This window comes from Thermobia domestica, chromosome 5 (genome assembly GCF_964235325.1).
Source record: "Thermobia domestica chromosome 5, izTheDome1.hap1.1, whole genome shotgun sequence".
NCBI lineage: Eukaryota > Metazoa > Arthropoda > Insecta > Zygentoma > Lepismatidae > Thermobia > Thermobia domestica.
In genome coordinates, this window is record NC_137458.1 from 199,765,731 (window position 1) to 199,790,387 (window position 24,657).

At 35.0% G+C, this 24,657-nt stretch overlaps 1 protein-coding gene and 1 long non-coding RNA gene across 3 annotated transcripts in view; one reads left to right on the plus strand and one right to left on the minus strand.

Moving 5' to 3' along the window:
• Positions 1 to 24,657, plus strand: part of LOC145684757 (uncharacterized) — a 345,870-nt gene that overhangs the window by 285,418 nt on the left and 35,795 nt on the right. The window lies entirely within an intron of this gene.
• On the minus strand, positions 5,404 to 8,021 carry LOC145684756 (uncharacterized). Its single transcript, XR_014131384.1, has 2 exons — positions 5,945 to 8,021; positions 5,404 to 5,599 (listed from the first exon to the last, which is right to left on the minus strand). It is a non-coding gene; the product is annotated as an uncharacterized LOC145684756 (long non-coding RNA).

Consider the following 24,657-nt stretch of genomic DNA (forward strand, 5'->3'; position numbering starts at 1 on the left):
ACGATTTGCTATGTTGCTATGATTAGTAAGAAGAATTTCGAATGCGTTGTACAGAAAGAAAAAAATGATAGAGAAAATGTAATCTATTATGTGTTTATTAGATTTGTTTAGTTTGTAAGTGTTTTATGAGAATACCATAAAAAATTCATTTAATAAAATGAATATACCAGATAACATTCCACGAGAGAATCTTATTACGTTAATTGAGGATACTATATTAACTCTTGAGAAATTATTAAAAACAGAAAAAAGTTCAAGAGAATAAAATGTGTCTTTAATACTCTTCTTACGTTATCCATTCTACTATCAGCTTCTACATTGTTTATTAGTGTGTTTATTCCTGTTACTGTGTATTCAATTTTTACAACTGCTTTTGTAATTACTGGCCTCCCAACACGATTTAATATAGCTACGAAGAAAGAGTATTATAAAAATATGGTGAATCAAATTAAATTGTTTAATGATGAGCATACTGGAATTAAGTTAATGACTGGTGAATTAACAGATGAAAGTGAGGGCTATTGTTGTTAGAATCAATGATATACTTAACGTAATTCGAGACTATTAGAAACAAAAGTGAAGTTCATAAAAATTTAAGAGGGAGAAGTGAGACGTTAATATAGAACCTCATACGAAATTTATTCTTACCAACAATTTCAATGTAAACATCAAGAACGTTCAGGACCACACTGAAACCGCTTTTGAGGTAAATGGTTACTTATTTTCTTTAAACTATGACCAATGAACTGAGTTTAAGAAGTCATTGTTTACCATAAGGAACGAGATAATTAGGAAATTTCACTATCAGTATCCAAACTTGTAATCATGTAAACATATAATACATACTCAGTATGCAAACTTGTAAACATCTAAACATATAATACATACTATTTAGGAAGTAAGATTTTATGGTTCTATCATAAAAGACTGTGTAGAGCGCTTTAGCATTGTAGTTATGTAATCCTTCTGTTCTATATAGTATTAGTCAAAGTACTGGGAGAAGGAATGTATGGATAGGTATAGGGCTAGAAAAGTGCCCTTGTAGTGAGCATAGTATGTTCTTATGAAATACCAAATAAACATTTTAAAGATGTATTAATTGAATATCACGAATTATATTTCATGGTTGGTTAGTTTCTGTTTCCACTTGGACAAAATTTGAAACAAAGAGAAAATAAGTTCATGTCGCCATTAAGGGATGTCCATCGGTTTCGTTTGAAAAAGTTTTCTTCTTCTATATCGTTGTCTAACTTAATGACTTACAGAACCGTAGCCTGGGGTAGGGGGCAAGCGGGGCGGTAACCCCGGGCGCTGATATCAAGAGGGCGCCGAGCAAGAAGAAAGAAAATGTTGGAAATGAGTAAGCGACGTGTCGTCCGAAAAAGTATTGGCGCTCTATTAAATCAGTATTGTTGTCAGCTTCAAAGAAATAAATTCGTTAAAGATTTTCTTGCTCGCTACGCTCGCAATCCAGACTTTCAACAGAAGTCACAACAGTTTTTAAATTCTTATTTAAGAAAGTTATTATATATGATTTTTTTAAAATAATGATGTTATATTCATGCCGCCAAGTATTGACAGTGTACGCAGGAGCGTTTTCAAAATCACAAACGGTCAAACTCTGAAATACGTCTTCGGCGTTTTGATGGTGATGAGTTTGGTTAGTTAATTTGCTTTTCTACCCAATCGGATTAATCACTATTGTGAGAATGAAGGTATGAAAAATGAGAGGAGTGAAGATGCACACAGAAGCTGCGGTTTGCACGGGAATATTAAGCATGTAGGTAAACAATGAGAAAATTATCATTTTCGAACTTGAAGCAGTTGTAGAGTAGCAGCTGAACGGATCAGTACTCACTCCAATGAATTTCGTCTTTCTCAGAGACTGATCACTAATACTGATCTTTTAATTCCATTGACATATTAAATGCTCAATTTGAAGGAATTTATTGGGATCGTTTCTCCATCAACTACTTGTATTGCCAGGATTTTTTGTCCATACTTATTATTTTTGTGTGATGTTTTTTCTGCATTTATCTACATGCAAAAGATATACAAACATTATATATATATTGGGGTTGTCCTTAATTACATGGAGAAAAATTCTTTTTCGAATTTTTTTGCTCCGAATCCCTGAATTGGTTCCACGTCAGACCAAATTAATCCACAGAAAATGGGCTCAGTTGAAGAATATTTAACCGACCCCGAAACGACCTAAACTTTTGATTTCATTTGTGGTATATAGTATATGGCAAAAGTTTCGAATAGACCCTTGTAACTGAAACGGATGAAGGGAAAGGGATCATATATTGGATAAAGATAGTGGAGATAGATCCATACCTGAAACTGACAAGTAACACTTCCTAAGTGTAATACTCCGATTTTGATAAAATTTGACAGGTACATACCACACATAAAATGAACGAATACATGATTTTTATTTTCTGTATGTCAGATGTATGTATAGGACATGAAGAATTGCAACGAAACTTTGTGTATGGACAATACGCCAAAAAATGAATACCTGTTTTTTATTTTCTGCTCAAAAACGCTTTTAGGGATCAAAAATCCCACCCAAAATTTTGAAAGTTGACGCCCGAAAGGCAAGAAGAATTGAACCGAAGTGAACGAAATTGTGCACAGGTATTGAAGACGTGAAATGAAAGAATACGTGTTTCGTACTTTCCTGGTAAAAACAGTTGGGTGGGGCACAGACCCCTCCAAACCTTTGATAACGATATATCAAAAATACTAGTAACAGTATGTCAGATATGTGTAAAGCACACGAAGAATTGCAACGAAACTTTGTGTATGGAAAATGCGCAAAAAATAAATGAACACGTGCTTTTTATTTTGTACAGAAAAACTATTTTAGGGGGCAAAAGACCCCACCTAAAATTTCGGAATTTAACGCCCGAAAGGCAAGAAGAATCGGGCTGAAGTGAATGAATTGTGTACAAATATTGTAGAGGTAAAATGAGGGAATACGGGTTTCGTATTGTCCTGGAAAAAACTGTTGGGTGGGGCAGGACCCCTCCAAACCTTTGAACATGAAATATCAGAAGTGCTAATAACAGTATGTCGGTAGTGCCCAAAGGACATGAAGAATTGGAGAAAACTTTGCGTAGGTACAATAAGCAAAAAATAAACGAAGACTTTCTATTTTCTGCATAAAAACGGTTTTAAGGGGCAAAAGCCCCCACCCAGAATTTTGGAATTTGACGCCCGAAAGCCAGGAAGAAGTGGACCGAAGTGAATGAAATTGTGCACAAATATTGTAGAGGTAAGATGAGGGAATATGTGTTTCATATTTTCTTGAAAAGAAAGAAAACTGTTGAGTGGACCGAGGCGATGAGTGGCGGAATGGGTTGAAGGAAGCGAATGAAATTACATGTAGATATTAGATATGTAAAATAAGGCCTTTCGTGTTTCATAAGCGTCTCCATCCGATTTCTTCAAATTTGGCAGATCAACAACAAGCACAAACAGTGTAGCATATTTTATAGTATTTCAGTAGGCACCTTTAAACCTTACAATGTTTTTCAGCATAAACAGAAACATGTGTCGATTAATTTCCTGTCTGCTGTTGGTGTGCCTAATTTAAAGCAAAACGGATAGGGACACTTGAGAAACACGAGAGACTTTATTTTACATAGGGCCTATACAATATCTACACACAATTTCATTTGCTTCGGTCCACTCCTTCCTGCACACAGAACCACAGACGCGTTAGTTGACACAAAAAAATGCATAACTTTTGTGACTCCAGCAAAACGTTTAGATGCATAATTTTTAAGGATGCAGCTAAATGCATAATGAAAACTGTGTTAATTGATGCACTTGTGTGCATAAAATTTATTATGCAGATAAACGTTTTGCTGAAATCACAAAATGTTATGCATTTTTTTGTCTCCTACTGGAGCATTCACATGCATTAATTGAAACAATGGTTGGTATCGCTGGTTGCATATTCCCTAAATATACAGGATTTCCAAGGGTGTGAAAACGATTAAATAAATTTAGAACACTACTAAAAATATGTAATCGAGGCTTTTTGGGTAATGCAGGACAGAGTACAGATATTCCATATTACATGAGAGCCTCTACGGCCATTTTGGAAGTAGTCATACTGGATTTGAGTTAATTAAGTGAAATATAGACTTTACGATACACTACTATTATTGAAATAAAGTGTGATTTTTAAAGACATTAACAAGATTGTTTTCTATATTCTTTGTTAACGAAATTTTGATCACATAGGTCTAGATACAAAAACTTGTCATTGTAAATTTATGATCATAATTTTGTTCAGGATGCAAACAAGCAGAGAGGAAACTACCATAATATCGTTACGAAATCACACCTTATTTCAACAATAGTATCGGATCGTAAAGTTCCCATTTCACTGAATTAATTAAAATCCAGTATGATACCTTCCAAAATGGTCGCAGAGGCTCTCATGTAAAGTGGAATATTTTCACTCTGTCATGCATCACACTAATAAACCTCGATTTCATAGTTTTGGTAGTGTTGTAAATTTAGTCCATCGTTTTCACACCCTTGACAACCCTGTATATCAGATGTGCAATATACAATTTAGGCCACTCAATTTATGAGATCCATCTAAACTATGTCACAACCATTATGAGAAAATAGTTACAAAAATAAGGCCTTCAAATAGTATATCTTACAAGTCAAAAAAGGAAAATAACTCAATTTATTATACCTAGGTACATAGCTTTTTTTTTACAGGTTGCTCTACAAGAGCAGTTTTGCCATTTTCACTAAAGCTAAAATCCCAAATTATCTTTGGTGAAATAAAAGAACATGGGTCAATGTTAGAAAAATCGTACCGATAGCAAATCTAGCGATGGGAAACACAAAACTTTACAGAGTAAAAAAAAAAAAAAAAAAAATGGCAACTACCAACTCAGATTATAAATCAAACTTTGTATGTCTATGTTCTCTGAATCTTTCTATCGCTTTTTTATAATATATTTTAGTATACTAATTTATGCCCGTTTGGCCTTTTTCCGTTTCGCCTTATGCCCTCAAAACATTTTGCCATACAACCGATAAGGATGTTATCTTAAGGCGGAAGGGGAATTCCCGTTTGGCCTTTTCCTGCTTGACCTTATAACATACAAGGGAATTTTCACTCTGTTTCTGTAACAAAGAGGGATTTATCTTATTCTCAACTGCAACGTCTCTTCTATTTCAGACAAATTAAAATCAAATATCTTAGATCATAAATTTTATTATCACACCCGAAATAGCATATCAAGTTTCTATGTGGATATAATATGAAACAGCATCAGTATATGAAATTACATCAATTTCACTGTTCTTAAGTCTATCTTTTAGGCGGTGAATCCTTCGTCAAACCGTCTCTACCTTAGCTTTCTAAGTGTGTTTTCTGATAACCACTTGAAGAAGTACTCGCAATCTTTCATTTTCACGTTGCCTGTCTTTCATTAATTCAATGAAAGAATGTATATCTAAGTGATCCCTTGATGCCTTTCTTCGTAATTTGACGTGCCACTGTCTTGCATTGTTAGTCATTTGTTCTTGATCGTTTTCAAAGTGATTCCACAAGTCACTGCAAATAGGTAAAAATACATCATTAACACATTAAAATTTCAAAGGATTGCAGGAAAATCTACGTTGGAAAGTCGATGGTAAAATTTTGGGTGAACCTAATTTATTTCTTTTGCAAAGCAAAAGAATGTGTTCTTTTGATAATTTAGAAATCAGTGTATGTAGAATCTTCAATACATGCACGTCGCAAGAAAATCTATATTACACTTTACATTAGGTGTTAATGGAAAAAATGCTATACTGTAGAGTGCTCGGGATACTTAATTAATGATTTAATAATAAAAAACAATCATTAATTTTTTGCACTAAACGCCATCTATTTATGTAGGAAAGATAACATACTTACAGAGAAAATAACGTGTCACCATCATCCAGCCAAGTGTCTATAAGATAATCATGGAACTCCTCCTTCATAGAACGTCAGGCGCATCTTCTTGCAAACGTACAAACACTACATCTAAATGGGAAGTTGGTACCAGAGGCTGTGCTGCTGCATGTCGAATCCATCTTTTTACTTCAGTGTTCTCTTTGTACAATTGAGAAAGTTCTAACTGCTGAACCTTCCTCCAAACGGACTGAGAGAAGTGGAAGGAACATCCTGTGATTTTAACCAAGAAATACTTTATTTATAGCATTGATTGCTACTTTCTTAAGATCAATAGAAACTTCTTTCAATTTGAAACGCAGTCCAAATTTCTCAGCTTCTTCCATGATTATCTCCAGTAATCTTACATGTGTCTCTTGCTTTTTACTGGGCAATATGCAGAAGAGGAGAACAAATACCTGGCCGAAATATTTTCCGTGCAGGATGTACATTTGGAAGAAAAGGAGAGGTACAGTCTTAAGTGTCCCTCCATTACAATCCTGTCGCACTGACACATAATTTTCAAAGTTCCAATAGTGCCGAAACCTGTTGAAGATAGAAAGACTAGAATAAACAACACAGACATTCTAAAGAAAATGCTTTAATATTAATATTCTTACTCCTATTACTATTGTCATAACATATTTTCACGATTTCAAAAAAAAAAAAAAAAAAGAAAAAGAAAAAAAAAAGAAAAAAGAAAAAAGAAACAAGAAGAACGTAAGAAATGATAAACTATTTTCTTGATTACTAAAATATAACTTACAAGAATTCTACTGGTGTCATCGCCTTCATCCCCCAATAAAAGTTTTTGCCGTCCTGCGTTTCGCTCCACGATCCTTCCATATTCAATTTATTCAATCTTTGCGATAGTGGTGCCCGGTTCATGCTCGTACGTTATATAGAGAGTGTTTAACGGCACCAAAAATAGGGACAACAGATGCAGTTTCACCACAGTAATTTCCCTTAGCAATCTTCTTCCTGGAGACAGGAAAATAAAGGAAAATAAATTCATTTTAAACAGCAACAGCAAAAAAAAAAAAAAAGTCGTACTTTCCCTCTAGAAAGTAAAGACAGACGGAATATTGCTTAACTACGACCGGTTAATTGTGTTACACTATAAATAAAAAAAAATGGACTATGTATTTGTGTGCTAGGTAGGATGCCATTTAAGAAAAGTTCCACATCTAAAGTTCTAAAATAACTTTTGGAAAAGTTGCACGAGTAAATATTAGAAACATGCAGAGAAGCTTCAGTGTCAAAATTACTTATACCTTATTACAACTATTATATATACTTACCTATATGTCTTAGTAATTGTTGATGTTGGTTCTTCCGCCGCTCTCTTCTTCATATGTGAGGTACAAATACAAGGCTACATGAGCAATTTTTTAAACAGTGACGCAGATAACACAAAATTCTGAATACTTGCTTACGCTACGCTATTATACGCTATTCTGTTCGTTCAAACGTAAATACTACTAGCATTACAAATGTTTTCCAAAATGACACTAAATTTCCCTATCATAACTTGAAAATCCCCTTCGCTGGTGTAAGGTGAAATGGAAAGGGCAAAGGGGAATTCCTGTTTCGCCTTACAATCAAATTAGCATATACTATCTTAGCATCATAGCCTGAAGTAATGAAAACAGGCACAAGGCGAAACGGGAAAAGGCCAAACGGGAAGACATCCAAAGTTTCATTTTAAAATCATCTGAAAGAATTGTTCACTTACATTTCCCTGTTTTTAATTATTAAAGATATATTTTGCAAACGGACAAATACGTGGACGTTTAGAATTAGGTACAAAAATATGAAAACTGTTCTTGTGATGTATTATTACAATATTCTAAAAAAGTTATATTTCTGGGATAAAAGTCTGTAGGTCTATAGTAATTTACCATGTTAAATTCAAATCTGAAATCAGAATTTCGCTATCAGGTTTACTTTCTCAGTAATATAGGATGTTACGTACGTACACGACGCATGTTCTTAAAAAAAAAAAAAACTGAAAATGGAACAGTAACTAAGACGTTACTGGTTTAGCCTGTAGCATGTTTTCTAGTACGTGTGTCTCTTGTCTCTACTGACACATCATCAGTAGCCTTCTGACATGCTGAGTTATGTTTATTTCATTTCCCATTCATGAAACTACGAATTTTAATTAAAAATGAAGTAACAGTCAGTTTAAATCTCATAATCAAATTGAATTCATTGGAAGAACATAACACTAGTGGAAAATCCTGTTAACCTCTGAAAAGTTAACCTGATAATGATACCAGAAATTACATTTGAAATTTCCTTTCCTTATTATACGCTGTGTTAAAACGGCACCATTCACATTTCCCTATCATGTCCCTGAAACGGAAAGTTTGAGGGGAAAAATAAGGCTTTTGGTAGAAAAAATCCCTTTTTTCTATTTTGGGTCCCTCCGGAACACCCCGTGTTAACACACAGATCTCGAAATAAACTGAAAAATACTAAATGGTGTACGAAACGTGTGTACAAAATTTCAAGCTTCTATCTTGAATAGTAAGGATGGGAGAAACAAATTACCAATCAGCTAAGAACAGTGGCCCAGATGACTCAAAAAGATTCGGATGTAATATAAAAATTTTCTGAGACATCCTACGGTCATGTTTTACACTTCATTCTCATCAGAATAGAACAGTCTTTCAAACGGTACCATTCATATGTTTCCGTCATGTATCTGAGGCGGGAAAAATTGCAAAAAATGGGATTTTTGTTAAAATATCCCTTTTTTAGCATTTCTGGACCCCTTCCCCCTGTGTTAACACACAAATCTCAAAATCAACTGAAAAATGTTAAGGGCATAGTGAATATATGTCTACAAAATTTCAAGCTTCTATTTAGAACAGTAAGGTAAATATATATATATATATATATATATATATATATATATATATATATATATTAACACATGTGCTAAGAATATCCCCACAATACCCCAAATTCCCGCAAAAACGGAAAATTTTCTAAGACATCCCTATTTACCCTAGAATCATGGTTCGTACCTCATTTTCTTCAGAATGGAAAGTACTTTCTAACGTTACCAATCACATGTCTTCATCATGTATCTGAGGCGGGAAAATCTCGATAAAGAGATTTATTAAAATATCCCTTTTTAAAACCTTTTTACCCGTTTGAACACAACTTGGGGCACCGCAGAGATCTGAAATATATCTGTAGAATACTAAGGAGTACACTGAATGTATGTGCAAAATATCGATCTTCTAGGTGCAAAAGTAAGCCCGCCAAAAAATAATATGCCCACAGTACCATAAATTCCCGTTTAAAACAAGATCTCAGGTGTTAGGGAATTTTTGTTATAGGTGCAAAAGTAAGTAACTCAAAAAATAGTAAAAATAGGCCTAACAAAAAATTCTTTAGTTTTAAGTTATGACGTATCACACCCTATGTTTCGACCCAGAAAGGCGTAAAACCATACGTAACGTGTTCTAGAACGCTTCCACTCTAGAGAAAAAGCTTTATTAGTACTTTTTAAATCGAATAATGAAAATACAACCCTAACGTATAAACATATACGATATATGTAAGGGTTAATGCCGTGCTACTGTTTTTAACCTTCAATTTATTTCCTGCTCAATAGTAGGCATACCCGTGTTTTGTCAATATTTACTTCAATATCACGAAATCGGGGCTTTTGGCCCGATACTCTAACCAAAACATCACAATTACGTGACCATGTGTGACTTTTAGTAGATACTCAACTATTAGTATGTGCAGGACAAGGGCACCGTTTTCTGTGTAACTTTGGAGGGCCCTATGAAAGATATGCATTAGTAGAAAGGAAAAATGAACGACCATGTACTGTAGAAATAGGAGAACCTGCTTCAACTTAGCAATTTGGCCCCCCTCGTTAGAGGACCATTTCAACTTTGGGGGTCCCAGACCACTAAACCCCCCAGGATCGGCGCCCTTGGTGCAGGAGTAACAACTTATGCGAGTTAAATGAAGTTTTTCTAAATAATCAACCTTCAGCTAATAAGAATATTAAGTATTATTATTATTATTATTATTATTATTATTATTATTATTATTAATAATAATAATAATAATAATAATAATAATAATAATAATAATAATAATAATAATAATAATAACAGCGGTTCGGAGTTCACGCATGCATCGGATATATTTAATGACAATCAAGCAGCTACTAGCATGAGTCACTTCAACATACAGCATGTACTGTAGTTAACCTAAATATTTCTTCACTCCTTTGTGGATTTTTGTAGGAAACGAGTTCCTTCTGAGAATCCCTTATGGCTTTGTCTCTATTCTTGTTGCTATTTTTGTTTTGCTAACGGTACTTTTCTTAATAACTACATACTTGCACTACCTAACACAATAATATCGTATTTTAATATACACTTACCTCCGTTTTTCTAAGCAGACTCCAGCACTAGACAAAAGAACACACACAATAACAAGTCAGAATTCGCTCCACAACAACACGAAAACCAGTCGAGCATGCGCAGTAAGTGCTGGAGACTAGCTTCAAACAAAACACGACAGGTGACGCTCACATCAAGAAGAAATGCATCAGTACCGATGCAAAGATCTGCATCAATTGAGTAATCTTAAACCACAATGCATTTATATGTCTCAAATGACCCATTTTTTACTTTCGATCGTTCTCTAAGGTTGAAAATGCTGCGCATCAGTGACAAAAACGAAATTTATACATATTAACGCGCCATTTGATGCACGTAAATGTTTCAAATTTCCTATGATGCACTTGTAGTTCTGTGTGGTGCTATTACGACAATATTTAGTTGTTTTTCGGAAGGAGCCTTGGCCCTAGCACTGATTTTCCGCACAAATTAAAACACGTTTCGCTTATTGTTTTGCATTTTGGTTCCTATACGAAGTTGCGTTGCAATTCTCCATATTCTTTAGGAACTTCTGACGTATACTTATTTGAACTTTTGATATTTCGTAATCAACGGTTTAGAAGATCCGTGCCCACTCAACCGCTTTTTTCCAGGAAAATACGAAACCCAATTACCTCATTTTAAGTCTAAAAAATATGTGCACAATTTCATTCAATTCGGTGCACTTCTTCTTGCATTTTGTGCCTCAAATTTCAAAATTTTGCGTGGGGGCTTTTACCCCCTAAAACCGTCCTTTCAGCAGAAAATAAAAATCCGTATTCGTTTATTTTTTGCGTTTTGTCCCTACAATATGTGTCGTTCCAATTCTTCATGTCTTTAAGCACTTCTGACATAGTGTTATTAGCATTTTTAACATTTCACGATCAAAGTTTTGGATGGATCTGTGTCCCACCCAAACATTTTTCATTTTTTGAGGAAAATACGAAACCAGTATTCCCTCATTTTATGTATGCAATATCAGTGTACAATTTCATTGACTTCAGTTCACTTCTGGCCTTTCAGGGCTCTTCTTTCAGAACGTCGGATGGGGCTTTTGCCCCCTAAACCCGTTCTTCCGCAGAAAATAAAGAAACGTATTCGTTTTTTTTTTTTCGTATTGTTCTTACACAAAGTTTCGTTTCAATTCCTCATGCCCTTTACACACATCTGACATACTATTATTAGCACTTTTGATACTTCATGATCAAAGGTTTGGACTGGTCCGTGCCCCATCTAACCGTTTTTTCCAGAAAAATATGAAACACGTATTCCCTTATTCTACGTCTACAACATGTGTGTAAAATTTCATTGACTTCGGTTAACTTGTCTTTCCTTTCGGCCGTCAATTTTCAAAATTTTGGGTGTGGGCTTTTGCCCCTCTAAAACCGTTTTTCCGTATTCGTTTTTTTTTTTTTTTGCGTATTGTTCTTACACAAAGTTTCGTTTCAATTCCTCATGCCCTTTACACACATCTGACATACTATTATTAGCACTTTTGATACTTCATGATCAAAGCTTTGGACTGGTCCGTGCCCCATCTAACCATTTTTTCCAGAAAAATATGAAACACGTATTCCCTTATTTTACGTCTACAACATGTGTGTAAAATTTCATTGACTTCGGTTAACTTGTCTTTCCTTTCGGCCGTCAATTTTCAAAATTTTGGGTTTGGGCTTTTGCCCCCCTAAAACCGTTTTTCCGTATTCGTTTTTTTTTTTTTTTTTTTTTTTTTTTGCGTATTGTCCCTACACAAAGTTTCGTTTCAATTCCTCATGCCCTTTACACACATCTGACATACTATTATTAGCACTTTTGATACTTCATGACCAAAGGTTTGGAGGGGTCCTTGCCCCATCTAACCGTTTTTTTTTTCAGAAAAATACGAAACACGTATTCCCTCATTTTGCGTCTACAATATGTGTGCACAATTTCGTTCACTTCGGTTCACTTGTTTTTGCGTTTCGGGCGTGAAATTGCAAAATTTTGAACAATGGCGGATCTAGCCCGAGGCTAGGGAGCGTAGGCCCCCCAGTTTTCAGGGTAACGAAAATAATTTACATACTGTTATTAGCACTTTTGATATTTTGTGATCAAGGGTTTGGAGGGGTCCGTGCCCCACCTAACCGTTTTTCCAGGAAAATACGAAATACGTATTCCCTTATTTTACGCCTACAACATGTGTGTAGAATTTCATTGACTTCGGTTAACTTGTTTTTGTCTTTCGACCGTCAACTTTCAAAATTTTTGTTTTGGGGCTTTTGCCCCCTAAAACCTTTTTCCCGCAGAAAGTAAATAAAACGTGTTCGTTTATTTCGTGTGTAGTATCTACCTGCCAAATTTTTATCAAAATCGGAGTGTTACACTTGGGAAGTGTAACTTGTGAGTAGTACTATAATGACGTCCATTTTGAAGTCAGCCATTTTGGATTCAGATCCAAAATTTTAAATAGAAATAGGGTCGTGTGACATATCGTTTTGTTGTAGCTTTTTACCAGAAATACATATTTGTCTTTATTTTCGATTTATCTCTGATCATGTAATAGCCATTACCTTTATAATAAGAGTTTAATATCCTTCAATATCGTCTTTTCTCATAGTTTACAGAAATGTTTTAAAATAGACACATAACATTAACAAGAAAGCAATTATATTTATCTTATTATATAATAGAACATTCCGTCCCAATGTAGAATAACCTATGTTGAAATTATTTACATGAAGTGAGTAAAAATACATACTCATTAAAGGTATAAAATGGCAATAATAATAGAAGCTGAAGGCTGTGAATAACTACACAAATTCTATTATTTGATTAAACCAAAATTTTTTATCACCTCGATACTATTTCCCGTGTTCACTGACGATCTGCAGTATATATTGTGCTTCTTTCACGTCCTTAGAATGCTCCCGTATTCTTGTACCAGTTTCACACCTTTCTCTGCCATATCGTTCACCAACATAATGTCCTTCAATACCTCCAACCCACGTTGAAAGTTCGCATCATGTTTCCAAGTAGATGGGCAGGTTTTTAGAAAATTTGTATCTATAGAAAATCTGTGGAAATGAAGTACGAGAATTCTTTTTTTTTTTTTTTAACTGGTGACTTCTGCACTATTTATAGAATATCGCTTTACTTGGCTTTGTACAACATATTCTTCTGTACTCTCCATTATATTAGAAACACCTTTTTTCGTCACGTGTTGCGGTACATCATCATCAAAGAATGCCACAGATTTTGGTGACAGATACCATAAATAGTTAGCGATTCTTTTCACAGCACAATTACTAATTTCTGTTTCTACTTCCTTATATTCGATAAATTCCTGTAAAACCTTGCAATCGTGATACGAAGTTTTCACAGCCTTTGGTGCAAAGAATCAAACTTGTGAATAGATTCGGACAAGGAAAATGCATAGTTTCTAGATTCAATTCTTTTCTTTTCTCGTCAGTTCAAATTGAACTCGGAATCCACATATTAGACACCCGGTGGAAGACTGTTGCAAGTCAAATATATATGTTGTTAACAAAGAATATAGAAAACAATTGTATTAATGTATTTAAAAATTCACACCTTATTTCAAAAATAGTAGCGCATCATAAAGTCCATATTTCACTAAATTAACTCAAATCCGGTATGCCAATCAACTTCCTAAATGGACGTAGAGGCTCTCCTGTGATATTTGGACTCTGCCCTGCGTCATACCAAAAAGCCTCGATTACATATTTTTAGTAGTGTTCTAAATTTATTTAATCGTTTCCTCACTCTTGGAAATCCTGTATATATTAAGGAGTATGCAACCAGCGATACAAACCACTGTTTCAATTAATGCATGTGTATGCTTCAGTAGGAGACCAAAAAAATGCATAACATTTTGTGATATCAGCAAAACGTTTACCTGCATAATGAATTTTATGCACACAAGTGAATCAATTAACACAGTTTTCATTATGCATTTAATTTAGTTGCATGCTTAAAAATTATACATGTAAACGTTTTGCTGAATCACAAAGGTTATGCATTTTTTGTGTCGATTAAGGTGTCTGTGCTTCTGTATGTACAGTGAACCACATAAATTCTTGTGCTACAAAATCCGTGAGTTAGACAACCCAACTACGCCCGTTCCAAGATTAATTACGGAATGTAGGGCAGCTACAACAGCAGCATGAAGTTGCCCCCACCTGTTAAAAGAACAAATCGTAAAGAGTGTTTTTGTGCAGGAGTGAGGCAAAACGCTGGCTGACGAAATGTCAGTCTTTCCATAATGCGATAGTCTTTGCATACTTGTACTCACAGTACACAGCACAATACCAGAAAATAATATACGGACACCACAGGCGCCGATGAGACTTAAATAATCTTACTATTAACTCAAATGAGGAATTATGTAAACAAGTTCACTAACTTCAAATGACTATACATATATGCCTATAAAATAGTATACGGATATATTATGCGGTATATGTATTAGTTTTTTTTTTTTAAGTAAACACCAAGCCTTGCGCTGACCTTTAAAACGATTAACGGTAGTCCTACCTGCAAATCAATTAAAGTATGGATTGATCATTCAGAGGAAGAACCCAGCTCCTAATGAAAATTTTGGGGGTCTAACAGGGCCTGACCTCCTAGGTTCCGGCGCCACTGTTTAATATGCAATGTTACTTCGAAAGAAGAACTTGTCTGATTTCATTATTCGTTAAATGATTTTTGAAAATGTTAAATATTGTTATGCAGTAATTTACTTGCAAATATTAAAAATGCAAAATTCGAAAACACTTAAACGAGTTTGAGAATTTACCCGTACTAAGCATATTTCCCCTTAGGTTGCAAATATAACTGTAGGTTTGTGATTTGTTAAATATTTGAGCACATTTACACATTGAGACACAAGGAGAAAAGAGGAGAATATAAGGTCAATAAACAACAATTTAAAAATGAAAGAAATTAAGGTTAATATCAAATATACAGGGTGCGGCACGTAAAACCGGCCCGTAAAGTGAACACATAAAATGAAATGTAATGTATTGAATATGATTAACTACAACACATAAATGAAATGTAATGTATTGAATATGACTACTCACCTTCACAGCAGCCTTCACATCAGGTGCTGAAAGTGTCCTCCGCCCACTTCAACACACATGTGAGCACGATTGATGAGATTCATATATACCCTTGTCAGTTCTTGTGTTGTAATGCTATTGGTGACATCCTGGATCCTGGTCTTGAGTTCTTCAATTGTGTGTGGATTTGTTTCGTATACTCTTCCCTTTAACAGTCCCCATAAGTAAAAGTCACACGTGGACAAGTCTGGTGACCGAGGAGGTCACAGAGGTGACCGAGGTCGAATACGGCATTATCACACACTGACACTCACCCGGCTTAACACAACGAGGCCTTTTTCTCAACTGGTTTCGACAAGTTTCACTGGCTGCGGCTGCACGTGACTGCTGCAGGTCACGTAAGTCGACCTGACCTCGACACGCCATCTCTTGGTAGGAAGGTAGATTATTTAAGTGTTGCCAAAAACACAATATACCAGAATATTACGACGGGCCGGTTTTACGTGCCGCACCCTGCAGAATCACTAGCAGAATTAACTGTGTAACTAGTTTTCTCCATTCTATTTTCTTCCTTTATTTTCAGGATTACATCATCACTGAATTTTTAACTGCAGATTATCTTTCATTTAGCAGCATCCAACTGGGCCAACCTTGTAAATGAAACATTTTAAAAGGTGTAAACGGTGAAGCCGAGAATCGAACACAGATTGTCGGATTATGAAACTACAACGCTAACCACTCACCTAAAGCGTTACTTCTTCCGGCTCACCTAAATAAAGAGCCTTTTCTGTTCGCTCAAAGCAGTAGCTTGTTAATAGACAGATTGATTGGCAAAACACAGGAATATGTAATTGAGGACTCGGAAGGCATTATATCACTGTATTTACTAAATTACCAACATTACAAATTTTTAAATACATAATACAAAACTCCTTTATTTTGAATTAAATACGGCGCGTGTATTATACTCGTAAACAAACTAAAGACGAATCAATTCCTGCGTAGCTATCGTGGTTCAGAGGTCAAGGCACTCGTCCAGTAATCTGAAGGTAGTTCAACCAAATCGGATCCACGAAAGACCAGTACTTTTTTACTTTATAAGTTTTGGTGGGGATTCATCGGCGATAAAAAACGTTTTATCATCTTCAGATTTTTGAATACACGTATGTTACAATACTTGAACTATCAAATATTCAGGAATAATAATAATAATAATAATAATAATAATAATAATAATAATAATAATAATAATAATAATAATAATAAGCTAACTATTATTATTATTATTATTATCTCATAGAAGATTAAAAGTTAGAAGCTTATTATCGCTTAGAGCATAACATTCCCACCAGAAATGTAACATTTGGCAAGAATATTTTGGCTTTTTGTAGTGTTGCTCACGAGAAATGGAATTTCTTATCTTGTTTCTGAAAGAAAACAAACATAATTGAGACGAGAGTTAACATTTTACGTTCAAAACGGGACAAGGCTAACTCAAATTATCGTTTCGACTTGGAGATGGAAACAGAGACGAGACGAAAAGTATCGTAAACGTTTATCGTTCTATCTCGATTCTCGGAATAGTGTATGTCCATTGTTTAAGTAACAATTGCTTTGTAGACTGAATCTTATACGCTATTTGGTTACTTTTTATTTTGGAGTTCATTCAATTTATTATGGTCTGTGAAGGTGTTCTCGTAGCGAAGCTTTTATAACTGCTTCTGAATATCCTAAAAGTTTTTTTTTATTATGTGCCTTACTGTTCAGTGATATTTAGTTATTTTTATTACAGTCATTTTCCTCAAAACGTACAGTAGAATACTTTCTACATGAAACATTAGAGGAACACTTTGGTTGAAAATTTTCGTAGTTGCAGAGGTGTGTCCTGGAGGTGCAGACACTCTCCCGAAATCCCAACCTATCGGTAAGTTTTGCCTAATTCGAGGGCAACTTGAAATGTTTTAAAACCATTATTATTATTATTGAAATGAAATAAAATCTTTGAGTTTTATAGATTTTGTTATGTCGGTTAGGCTAAAGGAGACGGTGATGATAAGTAATCAATGAAATGGTGGAATGAGGAAAGTGGGGTGGAACGGGATAACCTCGAGAAAACCCATGCACTCGGTGTTTGTCCACTACAAAGTTCACTTTGCGGGGGATGGGATCGAACCAGGGACCCCAAACACCAGTGGTGAACGCTCTACCACCGAGTAACCGCGGCCCCACATTATTATTATTATTATTATCCTGAAACTTTAAGACCTCACTATTACGTCCTATTGCAATGTAAATAAGCATACTGAAGTGGATAGGAAAAGAAAAAGAATAGATAAGAGATACTTTCGAGGGATTAGTGTCCGAAAGGAAACGAGAGAGGTGAAAGCAGGTGTCAACTCCTGGACAATATAAATATCGAAACTTCGAATGCCCAAACAGAAACTAAGTAGGATTTTTGTCTTCATCACGATACATAGTAACACACTTTCTTTGGATAAAACACTTTGGATTATGTATGCGTTATATTGATATTTTAACAAAATATACATACCAATATAAAAAAGAATAGTTCATATTTACAAATTTTGGTTGAACGGATATATCGAACGTGTTAGAAATGACGAACGAAAATATGATTATTTCTAGCAGTAGGAGTAATAGTGGAAGACGTTGGGAATTATTGTTCGGAAACAATATCGTTTCAGACACATTTATGACTCATACTAGGCCCTAAGCATGATCCTTAAGGATCGTATTCATGAACTGTTTACTAAACACGTTACGTTTTCGCACAGTAGGAATCAAGGTTGTAGACAGACACGTGACGTAATTTTGCTAGTATTTGCTCTGTGTAGAAAGCCGTCTCCACTCTAACTTGCAAGATCGAAAGAAATTGAGTATTTTTCGTTTTATTACACATCAGAAGTATAAATATTGTAGTTGATAAAAAGAACTCACCGCAGCGAGAATCGAACCCGGGACCCCTGAATTAGGAAATGAATGCTCACGCCACTACACTAAGAGTGCTCTGTTAAGTAAGAGTCAAAAAATACTTGTGTATGTAGGAAATTGCACACGTTTACAACAACGACGAAACACACTGAATTCGGTCTTGATAAAATACTATTATGTAGAGACTTCAAATTTAAATTAAAAACAAAAATAGACGTATAGTGCCTCATACGACTTTCTTTTCTGATTTCCCGATAGTATCTCCGTAACTTGTCTGTATTATAGTTAGTAATACTCAATTTACAGTTATTTCCAATAACCTTGAACGACAGGGACACGCACACAGACACATCGATGACATATACAATTTCAAAGGATCTCCCACCGGGAATTGAATACGGTACTGCGGTGATTTCGTGAGTCTGAAGCAGTGATTTCGTAGGTCAATGAAAACTTCACCCACCACCCACAATGACCCACCATGATTCGCCATGACCCTCCACCAATCGTGACCCACTCTGATCAACAACCCACCATGACCTACTCGGACCCACCACCCACCATGACCCACTCGGACCCACCACCCGCCATGACCAACTCTGACCCACTACACACCGACTCGATCCAACCCACCACCTACCAAACACATCGTTATCAACTCTGACACATGATACACAGCCTCTTCTCTCTCGTAAAGAGTTTATACTCGTAATAAAACCATATGAAATTCTAAGTGATCGGAGTTTGAATTTTTACGGCCACTCGGTCAAACGCAGGTCTGTTACAATAACGGTGGATCTGACCTTTACGATATCAAATTGTAAATTCATGGGCCAACTTTCGATTAATTTCAATTAAATTATTATGGTATAGTTTTTTCCTTGTTGAATTGTCGGTACTTTACAGTGGAAAAACGCATGAAATTTGAAAGTCCCAAATCAAGGTAAGTAGACCAATGTACAGTCCAAACGTAAACTTTCCGTGTAATTAAGCGAATATCACAAATTTTATATCTATTTTTCTCACAAGTTTATTTCTCGATTGCCCTGTGCCCTAAGCGCTCCGAATAATAAACATAAGCTTCGGGAGTTATAGTAGAAAGCGCATGGTTTCTTTCTCAATTTGTTTTGAATTTTTTTGTCAACTAATATCGATCGTTTTCGATTATTTTTACAAACCAACCCACTACTATTTTTGCATACATAGAAAGTGCCGCCCCCCTCATAAAGAAGAATTTTTTAAAATGCTATGAGACATTCTGTTTATTTTTAATAAAGAGTTAATATACTGAATTTCAGCTCCGTAAGTTTAACGGCTTGTGAGATACTCAATTTTTTTTCGCAAAAATTCGGATTCCCACTACCCCCTTAAGATACGATTATAATGAAAGTGATATGTTAATATCCCAGTTTGGATTAAGGCCTAACTATATACCAAAAGTCATTTCATTTGACTTTTTAATTTGGCCGTGATGATCAGCCACACATATTTACATCCATTTTTATATAATAATTTATATAATACAGCATTCAAAAATCTATTGTTTCCAGTAGTTAGCTCCTCTAAAAACTGAGGCTGTGTCTTGAAAGCCAAGTAGTAGTATAAGTCCTATTGTTATTGCAATTACAAACATCAATATCCAGAAATGCCTCAAGTTCTTTATTCACTTAGAGATGCTCATCTCAGGTAAGTAAACAAAAAACAAATGAAAAAGGAAGGATAAATTGAATTTTTAATTTGGCCGTGATGATCAGGCACACATATTTACATCCATTTTTATATAATAATTTATATAATACAGTGATTCAAAAATCTATTGTTTCCAGTAGTTAGCTCCTCTAAAAACTGAGGCTGTGTGTCTTGAAAGCCAAGTAGTAGTATAAGTCCTATTGTTATTGCAATTACAAATATCAATATCCAAAAATGCCGAAAGTTCTTTATTCATTTAGAGATGCTCATCTCAGGTAAGTAAAAAAAAAGTGAAAAAGGAAGGATAATAGAGGCCTTGAATGTAAAACGTACGCAAATTCACCAGTGTTCAGAAGCATACTTTTAAAGGATGCTCGACCTTAGCAATAGGAGCTAAACACACAGTTCTGATTAGCTGTAGGTATCCGTTTCTCACCAGGTACCTTAAATATAGCAGAAATTAACCACCTACTACTGTCGGTCTTCGTGGCAGAGCGTGCTAGTACAACTGGTTTGTATTTACAATTACTTTTGGTGTGAGTTCAAACTCGGCTCAGAGCAACTTTTTTAATTTTTATATTTTATTTTTATTAAGTTTCCATAACATTTTTCATTAAAATAACATAAATAATACTCTAAAAAGTTATTTATTTACGTTACGCGTGGAGTTTTGCTACACGACTCCATGGTATAAGTAATAGTAGTAGTAGCTGTAGTAGCAATAACGAGTCAGAAGCCCCGCAGGGCTCGTTTTGTTCCAGCTTGACTGCCATGATATTAATTTAACCTCAGCTGCTTTTTAATTCCAACAAAGTGATAATTATCTTCTGTTCTATAATACACAATACATACACCAGTGGGTGGTGGGTCGGAGCGGGTCAGTGGGTAGTGGGTCAGAGTGGGTCATGGTGGGTGGTAGGTCCGAGTGATTCATGGTGGGTTGTGGGTCAGAGTGGGTCACAGTTTGTGGAGGGTCATGGGGGATCATGACGGCTCAAGTGGGTGGTAGGTCAAGTTTTCATTCATCCACACCCTCACTACCTCAGATAGTCCAGTGCTTGTGGTCTCGTGTTCAATTCCCGGTGGGAGATCTTTTGAAACTGTATATGTCCTCGATGTATCTGTGTTCGTGTTCCTGTCGTTCAAGGTTACTGGAAATAATTGTGAAACGAGTTTTACTAACAAGGAGAAAGCAGACTTTGGTAAATGAATTTCGAGGCCATTTTTTGCAAGGTGATAGTGCACATTTAAAGTATTCATGTTACAAACTAGGAGAGCGCAATAACCTAATGTAGTAGAGAAAAAGTGTCCTAAAGTTTTCGACTCGTAGCATATGCTGTAAGTTTCGCAAATTTATCAAGTGACGGCGTGGCAGAATCAGTAGCGTATTTGACTCACGTGCAAAGTACGAGATCATGGGACGAGTCGAAAACTTTAAGACGCTTATTCTCTGCTATATTAGGCCATAGCGCTCTCCCAGTTTGTAATGTAAACACTTTAAATGTGAACTATCACTTAGAAAAAATGGCCCCGAAGTTCATTTAACAAAGTATGCTTTCTCCTTGTAATTATAATAAAGACAAGTTACGGAGATACTTTCGGTGAATCAGAAAAGAAAGTCGTCTGAGGCACTATACGTCTATTTTGTTTTTAATTTAAATTTGAAGTCTCTCGAATTTTATCATGACCGAAATCAGTGTGTTTCATCGTTGTCGTAAACGTGTGCAATTTCCTACATACACGAGTATTTTTTGACTCTTACCTAACAAAGCAGTCTTAGCGTAGTGGCGTCAGCATTCGTTTCCTAATTCAGGGGTCCCGAGTTCGATTCTCGCTGCGGTGACATTTTTTATCAACTACAATATTCATACTTCTGATGTGTAATAAAATGAAAAATAATCAATTTCTTTCGATCTTGCAAGTTAGAGTGGAGACGGCTTTCTACACAGAGCAAATACTAGCAAAATTACGTCACGTGTCTGTCTACAACCTTGATTCGTACGGTGCGAAAACGTAACGCGTTTAATAAACAGTTCATAAATACGACCCTTAAGGATCATGCTTAGGGCCTAGTATGAGTCATAAATATGTCTGAAACGATATTGTTTCCGAACAATAATTCCCAACGTCTTCCACTATTACTCCTACTGCTAGAAATAATCATATTTTCGTTCGTCATTTCTAACACGTTCGATATATCCGTTCAACCAAAATTTGTAAATATGAACTATTCTTTTTTATATTGGTATATATATTTTGTTGAAATATCAATATAACGCATACATAATCCAAAGTATTTTATCCAAAGAAAGTGTGTTACTATGTATTGTGGTGAAGACAAATCCTACTTAGTTTCTGTTTGGGCAAGTTTCGATATTTATATTGTCCAGGAGTTGACACCTGCTTTCACCTCTCTCGTTTCCTTTCGGACACTAATCCCTCGAAGGTATCTCTTATCTATTCTTTTTCTTTTCCTATCAACTTCAGTATAATTATTTGCATTGCAGTAGGACGTGATAGTGAGGTTTTTGATTTTCAGTATAATAATAATAATAATAACGGTATTAAAACTTTTAAAGTTGCCCTAAAATTAGGCAAATCTTACCGATAAGTCGGGATTTCGCGATGGTGTCCGGACCTTCAGGACACACCTCTGCAACTATGAAAATCTTCAACCAAAGCGTTCGACTAAAATTTCATGCAGAAAGTATTCTACTGTACGTTTTGAGGAAATTGACTGTAATAAAAATAACTGAATATCGCTGAACAATAAGGCACATAATAAACTTTTAGGATATGCAGAAGTAGTTATCAAAGTTTTGCTACAAAAATACTTCACAGAACATAATAAATTCAATGAGCTCCGAAATACAAAGTAACAAAGTAGCATATAAGATTCAGTCTACAAAGCAATTGTTACTTAAAGAATGGATATACACTATTTCGAGAATCGAGATAAAACGAAAAACTTTTACGATATTTTTCGTCTCGTCTCGATTTACACCTATAAAGCGAGACGATAATTTGAGTTAGCTTGGTCCCGTCTTGAATGTAAAATGTTAACTCTCGCCTCAACTTTGTTTTCTTTCAGAAGCGAGATGAGAAATTCCTGTTCTCGTGAGCAACAGTAAACAAAACCGAAATATTCTTGCCAAATGTTACATTTCTGGTGGGAATGTTATGCTCTGAGCGATAATAAGCTCCTAACTTTTAATCTTCTATGAGATAATTTAATAATAATAATAATAATAATAATAATAATAATAATTATTATTATTATTATTATTATTATTATTATTATTATTATTATTATTATTATTCCTGAATATTTGATAGTTCAAGTATTGTAACATACGTGTATTCAAAAATCTGAAGATGATAAAACGTTTTTTATCGCCGATGAATCCCCACCAAAACTTATAAAGTAAAAAAGTACTGGTCTTTCGTGGATCCGATTTGGTTGAACTACCTTCAGATTACTGGACGAGTGCCTTGACCTCTGAACCACGATAGCTACGCAGGAATTGATTCGTCTTTAGTTTGTTTACGAGTATAATACACGCGCCGTATTTAATTCAAAATAAAGGAGTTTTGTATTATGTATTTAAAAATTTGTAATGTTGGTAATTTAGTAAATACAGTGATATAATGCCTTCCGAGTCCTCAATTACATATTCCTGTGTTTTGCCAATCAATCTGTCTATTAACAAGCTACTGCTTTGAGCGAACAGAAAATGCTCTTTATTTAGGTAAGCCGGAAGAAGTAACGCTTTAGATGAATGGATAGCGTTGTAGTTTCGTAATCCGACAATTTGCGTTCGATTCTCGCCTTCGCCGTTTACACTTTTTAAAATGTTTCATTTACAAGGTTGGCTCCAGTTGGATGCTGCTAAATGAAAGATAATCTGCAGTTAGAAATTCAGTGATGATGTAATCCTGAAAATAAAGGAAGAAAATAGAATGGAGAAAACTAGTTACACAGTTAATTCTGCTAGTGATTCTATATTTGATATTAACCTTAATTTCTTTCATTTTTAAATTGTTGTTTATTGACCTTATATTCTCCTCTTTTCTCCTTGTGTCTCAATGTGTAAATTTGCGCAAATATTAAACAAATCACGAACCTACAGTTATATTTGCAACCTAAGGGAAAATACGCTTAGTACGGATAAGTTCTCAAACTCGTTTAAGTGTTTTCGAATTTTGCATTTTTAATATTTGCAAATAAATTACTGCATAACAATATTTAACATTTTCAAAAATCATTTAGCGAATGATGAAATCAGACAAGTTCTTCTTTCGAAGTAACATTGCATATCAATCAGTGGCACCGGAACCTAGGAGGTCAAGCCCTGTTAGACCCCCAAAATTTTCATTAGGAGCTGGGTTCTTCCCCTGAATGATCAATCCATACTTTAATTAATTTGCAGGTAGGACTACCGTTAATATTTTTGAAACTCGGCGCAAGGATTTTTGTGTTTACTTTAAATAATAAACTAATACATATAGCGCATAATCTATTCGTATATTATTTGATACGCATATATGTATAATCATTTGAAGTATGTTAGCTTCT